This window comes from Rhamphochromis longiceps, linkage group LG12, assembly GCF_057381845.1.
Source record: "Rhamphochromis longiceps isolate RC_006_pf linkage group LG12, R_longiceps_female_GT1.1, whole genome shotgun sequence".
NCBI lineage: Eukaryota > Metazoa > Chordata > Actinopteri > Cichliformes > Cichlidae > Rhamphochromis > Rhamphochromis longiceps.
The window spans coordinates 8,811,445-8,822,261 of NC_140568.1; the positions used below are offsets into that span (position 1 = coordinate 8,811,445).

General features: G+C 47.4%; 1 long non-coding RNA gene across 2 annotated transcripts in view; it reads left to right on the forward strand.

Annotated features, from left to right (window-relative positions):
- LOC146656851 (uncharacterized) overlaps positions 1-9,230 on the forward strand; it is a 44,797-nt gene extending 35,567 nt beyond the window's left edge. For both annotated transcript variants that reach the window (XR_014913973.1, XR_014913974.1), the window contains exon 3: positions 8,877-9,230. This is a non-coding gene — a long non-coding RNA (uncharacterized LOC146656851). The remainder of the gene's footprint in view (positions 1-8,876) is intronic.
- Positions 9,231-10,817: the final 1,587 nt, after the last annotated feature.

Here is a 10,817-nt window from a genome sequence, read left to right on the forward strand (position 1 = left end):
TGCGGGATCTACCAAGGAGATGCTCTGTCCCCACTGCTGTTCTGCATAGGCCTGAACCCCCTCAGTGAGATCATTAACAAGACTGGCTACGGATACCGACTATGGAACGGAGCAGTTGTCAGCCACCTCCTGTACATGGATGACATCAAGCTGTATGCCAAGAGTGAACGAGACATCGATTCACTGATCCACACTACCAGGCTATACAGCAATGACATTGGAATGTCGTTCGGACTGGAGAAGTGTAGTCGGATGGTATCAAAGAGAGGGAAGGTAGACAGAACTGAGGGGATTGAACTACCAGAAGGCAACATTGCAGACATAGAGGACAGTTACAAGTACCTGGGGATCCCGCAGGCAAATGGGAACCATGAAGAGGCCGCTAGAAAGGCTGCAACCACCAAGTACCTGCAGAGGGTCAGGCAAGTCCTGAGGAGTCAGCTGAATGGTAAGAACAAGATCCGGGCCATCAACACGTACGCCCTGCCCGTGATCAGGTACCCTGCTGGGGTAATAGGCTGGCCAAAGGAGGAGATAGAAGCCACTGACATAAAGACAAGAAAGCTCCTTACCATGCATGGAGGGTTTCACCCCAAGTCCAGCACCCTGAGGCTGTACGCTAAGCGGAAGGAAGGGGGCCGGGGACTGGTGAGTGTCAGCACCACAGTCCAGGATGAGACAAGGTACATCCAAGAATACATTGGGAAGATGGCCCCAACTGACCGAGTGCTCAGTGAATACCTCAGGCAGCAGAAACCCAAGAAAGAGGAGGGAGACGAGGAACCATCATGGAAGGACAGGCCCCTGCACGGTATGTACCACCGGCAGATAGAGGAGGTGGCTGATATCCAGAAATCCTACCAGTGGCTGGACAAAGCTGGACTGAAAGACAGCACAGAGGCACTAATCATGGCAGCACAAGAACAAGCTCTGAGTACAAGATCCATAGAGGCTGGGGTCTATCACACCAGGCAAGACCCCAGGTGCAGGCTGTGTAAAGATGCCCCAGAGACAATCCAGCACATAACAGCAGGGTGCAAGATGCTAGCAGGCAAGGCATACATGGAACGCCATAACCAAGTGGCCGGCATAGTGTACAGGAACATCTGTGCCGAGTATAACCTGGAAGTCCCGAGGTCAAAATGGGAGATGCCCCCAAGGGTGGTGGAGAATGACCGAGCTAAGATCCTGTGGGACTTCCAGATACAGACGGACAAAATGGTGGTGGCTAACCAACCGGACATAGTGGTGGTAGACAAACAGAAGAAGACGGCCGTAGTGATCGATGTAGCCGTTCCGAATGACAGCAATATCAGGAAGAAGGAACACGAGAAGCTGGAGAAATACCAAGGGCTCAGAGAAGAGCTCGAGAGGATGTGGAGGGTGAAGGTAACGGTGGTCCCCGTGGTAATCGGAGCACTAGGTGCGGTGACTCCCAAGCTAGGCGAGTGGCTCCAGCAGATCCCGGGAATAACATCGGAGATCTCTGTCCAGAAGAGCGCAGTCCTGGGAACAGCTAAGATACTGCGCAGGACCCTCAAGCTCCCAGGCCTCTGGTAGAGAACCCGAGCTTGAAGGATAAACCGCCCGCAGGGGCGTGCTGGGTGTTTTTTATATATATATATATATATATATATATATATATATATATATATATATATATATATATATATATATATATATATATATTGTGGCGAGCTCAGACAAGGAGGAGACGGAGGTATCGTTTGGTCTTGCTTCCCGTGAGCTAGCCAGGGAGCACAGCCGTTTATTGACATCTGCAGAAGAACACTGCCGCTAGCTAACTGCTCAGCGCGGCAACAGCACAGCAACAACAACAACAACACACAGGGCGCCCTCTGACCCCGGAAGGACACACTGTCGCAGTGAGAGGGCGTCACCCGTCACTATAGCAACATAAACAAAACATAACTGTACAAACAGAACCCCAAACAGCCCTGACCCGCTACATAGCCCCCACCTAAGGGGTCAGTCGTCCCCGACGACCCCATTACCCCACACAAAGTCCTGCAAATGTCCAGGTGCCTTCTGTTGGCGCACCGGCCGGTCACGACCGGCGGGGGAAAAGTCACTCGGGTCAGAACATGGGGTGCCACCACCATCCCCTGCCCCGGCGTCTGCCGGAGCGAGCGATCGGTATGGTGAGAGCCTGTCCCGGTGCAACACCACCATGGGCCCGCTCCTCCTGTTGCAGGCAGTAGCGGCACTCAACGACTACGCAGGGCCGTCTGGAGAGGGCATCAGCATTGCCATGCTGTCGACCTGCCCGATGCTGGATCTCGAAGTCATAGGACTCCAGCCAGCGGGCCACCTGCCCTTCTGGGTGTTTGAAGTTCAGGAGCCAAGTCAGAGATGCATGGTCAGTGCGCAGGAGGAACCGGCAGCCGTGCAGATATGGCTGGAAGTGCCGCACCGCTAGCACTACGGCCAGCAGCTCCCGCCGCGTCACGCAGTAGTTCCTCTCGGCTCGCCCCAAGGCACGACTGAAGTACGCCACCACCCGTTCTCCAGCCTCGTCCTGCTGGGAAAGGACCGCCCTGACTCCTACATTGCTAGCATCAGTGTCTACAATGAAAGGTTGCCGGGCATCGGGGTAGGCCAGGACTGGGGCTCTGGTGAGGGCCTCCTTCAGCTGTGCAAAAGCAGCAGCACAGGCCTCCCCCCAGCCAAACAGCTGTCCCTTGTCAGTCAGGCGGTGGAGGGGGCTGGCCATCGTCACGAACCCCTTGATGAACCAACGGTAGTAGGAGGCTAGGCCCAGGAAGCGCCGCAGTTCTTGGACGTTCGAGGGAGTCGGCCAGTCCCGGACCGCAGCCACTTTTGCGGGGTCAGTGGCGACACCTCGAGCGCTGATCACATGGCCCAAGAACGTGGTCTCTCTCGCCAACAGCCGGCATTTTGCGGGGTTGAGCCGCAGCCCAGCTCGTCGGATGGCACTCAAGACCTCGCTCAGATGAGACAGTGCACTGTCGAAGTCGCCACCGTGCACCAACAGGTCATCCAGGTACACAACGCAGCGGCTACGAGGGATATCCACGAGCACCCTCTCCATTAGCCTCTCAAACGTCGCTGGTGCATTGCAGAGCCCAAATGGCATGACCCTGAACTGCCACAGCCCCTGTCCAATGGTGAATGCAGTCTTAGGTCTTGCGTCAGGGGCTAGCTCCACCTGCCAGTAACCGCTGCGTAGGTCGAGGGAGCTGAACCAACTAGAGCCGGTAACGTAATCTAGGGCGTCGTCGATCTGCGGCAGCGGGTACGAGTCCTTCTTGGTGACTGCATTGAGACGGCGAAAGTCCACGCAGAACCTCGGGCTGCCATCCTTCTTCCCCACCAGAACCACGGGTGCCGCCCATGGGCTATTGGACGGCTCGATCACCCCAGCCGCAGCCATCTCACGGATCTTCTCTTCCGCTACCTGCCGTTTTGAGAGGGGCAGCCGGTGTGGGCGCAGACGGATGGGCTGAGCAGAGCCGGTGTCGATGGTGTGCTGGACCAGACTCGTCTGCCTACAGGGAGTGCAGAATTATTAGGCAAATTAGTATTTTGTCCATATCATCCTCTTCATGCATGTTGTCTTACTCCAAGCTGTATAGGCTGGAAAGCCTACTACCAATTAAGCATATTAGGTGATGTGCATCTCTGTAATGAGAAGGGGTGTGGTCTAATGACATCAACACCCTATATCAGGTGTGTATAATTATTAGGCAACGTCCTTTCCTTTGGCAAAATGGGTCAAAAGAAGGACTTGACAGGCTCAGAAAAGTCAGAAATAGTGCGATATCGTGCAGAGGGATGCAGCAGTCTCAAAATTGCAAAGCTTCTGAAGCGTGATCATCGAACAATCAAGCGTTTCATTCAAAATAGTCAACAGGGTCGCAAGAAGCGTGTGGAAAAACCAAGGAGCAAAATAACTGCCCATGAACTGAGAAAAGTAAAGCGTGCAGCTGCCAAGATGCCACTTGCCACCAGTTTGGCTATATTTCAGAGCTGCAACATCACTGGAGTGCCCAAAAGCACAAGGTGTGCAATACTCAGAGACATGGCCAAGGTAAGAAAGGCTGAAAGACGACCACCACTGAACAAGACACACAAGCTGAAACGTCAAGACTGGGCAAAGAAATATCTCAAGACTAATTTTTCTAAGGTTTTATGGACTGATGAGTGTGAGTCTTGATGGGCCAGATGGATGGGCCCGTGGCTGGATTGGTAAAGGGCAGAGAGCTCCAGTCCGACTCAGACGCCAGCAAGGTGGAGGTGGAGTACTGGTTTGGGCTGGTATCATCAAAGATGAGCTTGTGGGGCCTTTTCGGGTTGAGGATGGAGTCAAGCTCAACTCCCAGTCCTACTGCCAGTTTCTGGAAGACACCTTCTTCAAGCAGTGGTACAGGAAGAAGTCTGCATCCTTTAAGAAAAACATGATTTTCATGCAGGACAATGCTCCATCACACGCGTCCAAGTACTCCACAGCGTGGCTAGCAAGAAAGGGTATAAAAGAAGAAAAACTAATGACATGGCCACCTTGTTCAGCGGATCTGAACCCCATTGAGAACCTGTGGTCCATCATCAAATGTGAGATTTACAAGGAGGGAAAACAGTACACCTCTCTGAACAGTGTCTGGGAGGCTGTGGTTGCTGCTGCACGCAATGTTGATGGTGAACAGATCAAAACACTGACAGAATCCATGGATGGCAGGCTTTTGAGTGTCCTTGCAAAGAAAGGTGGCTATATTGGTCGCTGATTTGTTTTTGTTTTGTTTTTGAATGTCAGAAATGTATATTTGTGAATGTGGAGATGTTATATTGGTTTCACTGGTAAAAATAAATAATTGAAATGGGTATATATTTGTTTTTTGTTAAGTTGCCTAATAATTATGCACAGTAATAGTCACCTGCACACACAGATATCCCCCTAAAATAGCTAAAACTAAAAACAAACTAAAAACTACTTCCAAAACCATTCAGCTTTGATATTACTGAGTTTTTTGGGTTCACTGAGAACATGGTTGTTGTTCAATAATAACATTATTCCTCAAAAATAGAACTTGCCTAATAATTCTGCACTCCCTGTACAGTCTTTGTCACTGGCGGCAAAGATGTCCACATTCACGGTTCGGTTCGGTTCGATACTTTGGTGTCACGGTTCGATATTTTTTCGATACAAAAAAAATGTTCATGCCTTTTTAATTTGTCATTTATTAAAATTATAAATATATATTTTAACTCAAAAGTACAGTTTTTAAATTTAATATTGCTGAAACAAAAGTAATTAAAAAAATTAATATATCTCAGGGCTCTCAAAATTTCAAAATCCCTGGTAGCCCTTCGGGCAGGGACTCTTCAGTTTTTGGTAGCCCAAAATAAATGTAAGTAGCCCGAATAAAAAAGAGAGCAATTTTTTGATTGATGTTTTGTTTCCTTTACAATATTATACTTTAATGTATAATATTGTAAAGGAAACAAAACATTAATCAAAAAATTGTTGAAAAACAAATTACAACATTGTATAAAAATTACAATCATCAACTCAAATACTTGGTTCTAATTGAACAGAAATTTCTATGAACTTGTAAGAACTGTGTAGGACATGAATCAGTCTGTGTCAGATCCTGAATTTGAAATTTCCACTGAAGTCACGGGTAAGAAACAAGTGGAACCAAGATCTAGGCCATTTGCTTTTTGAAGTTTGCAAAGACTGCTAAATTTTGCCAGTGGTAGTTCACTCTTTGCAACATAGTACGCTGTTATAAACAGATTTTTCAGGTTTATTTTTAGTATGTTATTTGCAATTGGTGTTTGTTCTGGGAAAGATATTGCAGACTGAGCAATAATGCATTTCTTGCATTTCTCATGGCTTCTAATGGGGGCCTTTCTTAAAATGACTGGTCCCAGTAACAAAGGCGCTTGTCGACTCAGAAATCGAGAGAAAACCAACAACACACCCGGCAGAACATTATGTTATTTACACGGGTGCACATAAGTGGTCCGCATGTGCGCATTCGCTGTCAAAATAAAAGACGCGCACCAGATAAGAAGTTGCAACGCGCGTTTGCGTCCATATAAAAAGCACTGTTTTTGTCCGCTAGAGTGGGATTTTCACGGCACATTCTGCACCACATCTCTGTGCGTTCATCATTTGTTTGAAGCCAGCTCACCTCCTGCAACCACTTTTCCGAGAATACGCGCTTCTTTTGTGGTTCGGACTCCTTCTGACATTTCTTTGGAGGTGGAGGAACACCAAAGTAATTGCTTAAAGGAGCTTCTTCGACATCTTTAAGAGTTTTAAACAAATGTCTGTCCTCCTCCAGAAAATCTTATGTATGCAAACACGCGTTGCAACTTCATATCTTGTGCGCGTTTTTGGGGTTTTTTTTGACAGCGAATGCGCACCTGCAGACCACTTATGTGCAGCCCCAGTTATATAGCTCGTCATATTGCAGCCACAGAAATTCTTTTGTCCATGAAACCATAAAGCTGCACTTTCTTTTTGCCTTATAGTCTGATTTGTCATAACTTTTCCGTTTTGTGGTAAGCTTTTCTTTGGCTGTCACTTCTTCACCCTGACTTGTCTTATTTGGCTCAGCAGAACTAAAATATATATCCTGCTTCTTTTACACACACACACATAACGGTCAGCGATTCTCTGCGTGATCAACCTCTCATATGTTTAAGCTTGCTGCGGGAGATTTCACTTGTCATGTTTGCATAGTAAGCTAACGATTGATAAGACGATGTCAGAGGAATTGGTGCGCAAATTATCATCACTCACCAATCAGTGCTGTCGCTCTCTATACACAGTTCGCGCGATTGCAAAGTGAAAGCAAAAAACAAGCGCAAATTCAAATGCGATTTCAATATGTCACATATTGACAGTGGCTCACCGATGCCAATGACATAATTACCCAGCTACATTTCCGAAAGAATGCAAAAGCATTGACATATATTTTTCCTTCCTACAATAGCCCGACGGGCAGGGCAGAGATAGATTTTGGTAGCCCGACTGGAAAAATCGCTAGCCCCGGGACATCGGGCTAGCGATTTTGCAAGCCCTGTATCTGATTGAGGAATCACTCATCTTTGGAAAAGAGAGTTTATTACAGAGAAATGTCTCTTTCCAAAATAAAAGCTATACTATACGCTTCTTCTGGGCTATATTCTCAGCAGCATATTGTAGCGGGTCAGGGCTGTTCGGGGTTCTGTTTGTACAGTTATGTTTTGTTTATGTTGCCATAGTGACGGGTGACGCCCTCTCGCTGCGACGGTGTGTCCTTCTGGGGTCAGAGGGCGCCTTGTGTGTTGTTGTTGTTGTTGCTGTGCGGTTGCCGCGCTGAGCAGTTAGCTAGCGGCAGTGTTCTTCTGCAGATGTCAATAAACGGCTGTGCTCCCTGGCTAGCTCACGGGAAGCAAGACCAAACGACACCTCCGTCTCCTCGTTGTCTGAGCTCGCCACATTGGTGTCAGAAGTGGGATGATGGTGGCACCCCATGTTCTGACCCGAGTGACTTTTCCCCCGCCGGTCGTGACCGGCCGGTGCGCCAAAAGAAGGCACCTGGACATTTGCAGGACTTTGTGTGGGGCAATGGGGTCGTCGGGGACGACTGACCCCTTAGGTGGGGGCTGTGTAGCGGGTCAGGGCTGTTCGGGGTTCTGTTTGTACAGTTATGTTTTGTTTATGTTGCCATAGTAACGGGTGACGCCTTCTCGCTGCGACGGCGTGTCCTTCCGGGGTCAGAGGGCGCCCTGTGTGTTGTTGTTGCTGTGCGGTTGCTGCGCTGAGCAGTTAGCTAGCGGCAGTGTTCTTCTGCAGATGTCAATAAACGGCTGTGCTCCCTGGCTAGCTCACGGGAAGCAAGACCAAACGATACCTCCGTCTCCTCCTTGTCTGAGCTCGCCACAATATTAAACATATCAGGTCCCCATAAGGAGAATCATGTGCTAACGGCTGTCTAAATGACTCGGGTAAAGTTTGTAGCATGCATGCTTGTTGTTTTTTGTGCTTCCACTTGTCTTTGCACTAGGATGATGTCGGCGTAAATGTGCAGTCATATTCGTTGTGTTCCCACTAGTGCTGTCAGCGTTAATCTCGTTGAAATGACGTTAACGCCACAACACGGCAAATCTCCGTTAACGAGCTACCCCTGCGTGGGGCTAGACGGCCAACACGTTAACGAGCTAACTGTGCTAACACACTAGTTCCCACCCATGTAATTGAGCATTGCGTGGCACATCCAACATACTGTTTTACTTTAGTCCATGACGCGCTTACCTTCAGGGTCATACCTCACATGAAAACCAAAATAATTCCAAACGCCAGATCTGAATGAGGGTGGGGGAGGTTCAATTTGCCATGTTGCAAGGAGAGCTTAACTTCTGTCTCGCTAGCTTGCCCTGCGCTCTTCCTTCTGACAATGCTGTCTGTGTTGAGCGCTCAGTGGATCTGCGCTGGACAGTGCAGCCTAGGCGGAGTAGTCGAACGCAGATTCACTGAGCGCTCAACACAGACAGCATCGTCAGAAGGAAAGTTGATAAAATAAATTACAAATTTTGTATTGTTCATACATATGCGTACCGAACCGAAAGCACTGTATCGAACGGTTCAATATCGATACGAGTATCGTTGCACCCCTAATATGTATATGTGTGTGTATATATATATATATATATATATATATATATATATGTATATATATATATATATATATATATATATATATATATATATATATATATGTATGTATGTATGTATGTATGTGTGTGTGTGTGTGTGTGTGTGTGTGTGTGTGTGTGTGTGTGTGTGTGTGTGTATAAACTTTGTATTTCAGTTTGTGATGATTGTGTTCTCTTTGTGATTACAGGAGCTGTCCTCACATACCCAGGATCTGAAGCAGACAGATCATCCAACATCTTCACATGTTAACTGCAAAATTAACTGATGAAAACAGTACAAAGGTTAAAGTACCACATGTGCTGTCAGTGAAAGCTGCAGCTCTTTTATTGATAAAGTTAAAGACAAAAAGTCAAAAGGATTAATCACCCCTATAACTGTGTCACTATATATCAGCATTAACAGGACCTCAGTTTGGTGTTTCAGAGAGCTGCTCATCTCAGACCTGCACATCTTCCGTTTTAAACACTCGATGTACTCAGCTGCATGATGAGCACATTTGATTTTCTCTGACACAATTAAATAAAACCTGATGAAGGTCAAAGGTCGTCACTTGTGATCAAACTTGTGATCTGGAATTTTTCACAGTTTTTTGAAGATAGTGTGTTATTTACTATAAAGTAATTCAGAGTTATTCATACTATAGTAACCAGAGAGGATCATATATTTTTAAATATATAACTTTCTACAGGACTGAATATAATATCTTTATGTAAAAGTCCGGAGCCTCTGGGGAGTAACTGAGTATTTATAACATTACACAAACCAAAGGTCTCCATCACACTGTTCATGAAATGCTGGGTGTATCCATGTCCTGGGGCAGGCCTACGGAGGAGTGCTGAAGATTTCCCTGTGAGTGAGCTGCTTGTGAAGATCATGAGTCCTGCTTGATCAATGCGATGAGCGTCAGTCTTCCTGGTGTTTCTCAAATGAAGCCTCTCTCAGTGGGTCAACAGAACTTCTGGCACAGGACAGCTGTGATGAAAGAAAGGGAAGAAGTTTCTCCAAACCTCTGGACCCCAGAAACCCAGCTTAGTCCTCATGGTCTCCCTCACTAGTTTCTCCCCAGGGTGAATGTAGCTGTTGATATAATATGGACTCTCTGTAAATCGCCTGTATTTGTATAGCGCTTTACTAGTCCCTAAAGACCCCAAAACACTTTACACAACCAGTCATCCACCCATTCACACACTGGTGATGGCAAGCTACATTGTAGCCACAGCCACCCTGGGGCGCACTGACAAAGGCGAGGCTGCCGGACACTAGCGCCACCGGGCCCTCTGACCACCACCAGTAGGCAATGGGTGAAGGGTTTTGCCCAAGGACACAACGACCGAGACTGTCCAAGCTGGGGCTCCTCTCTGTCCAAAATGTGAACATTGGCATCCTCGAAAGAGTGTCCTCCAAGCGCATGGCACAACATAGAAGAGCCACCTCCACAGGACAAGACTCAGCAGTCCATCTGCATCTTAAGGATAAAGGACACTTTCGAGGATGCCAATGTTCACATTTTGGACAGAGAGGACAGATGGTTTGAAAGAGGAGTGAAAGAAGCCATCTATGTCCACTGTGAGCGACCTTCTTTGAACAGAGGCGGTGGTTTACGACACCAACTCTCTGCCATCTATAATCCAGTTTTGAGATCCCTTCCCAGACGCCTTAACGCCCACTCACATCCTGGGCCATCTGATCTCAGGAATTCGCATGATAAGGTGGGGCCAGGTTTCACAATGAACTCACCCGAAACTCTGGCTGATTGGGACCCACACCCAGTTTCACACCTTGGCTCAGGCGATTAGAGGATCATCAGGGGATCCTTTTGTCCCTCTGTGGGGGGAAACTCCCACTAGGTTTATATCTGGGACTCTCCACCATTTGACCTTAGAACTGAAGAAGCTTCTCGGATGAGAGGTGAAACGTCTTCAAGTAACTTAAAGAAGTCCAGACGCTTTTCTTTGCAAGCTCCTTTGACTACGATGACCTGGATGACTGAGAACCTTCACAGACAAAGGACAGCATTACATTTTTAATATTAACAGTAACTCTGGGCCTCTGTGGAGTATATAGCTGATCTTATCGCTTTCTAAAAATGGATAACAAAACGTAAGGAGTGCTGAATCCTTCAATAATA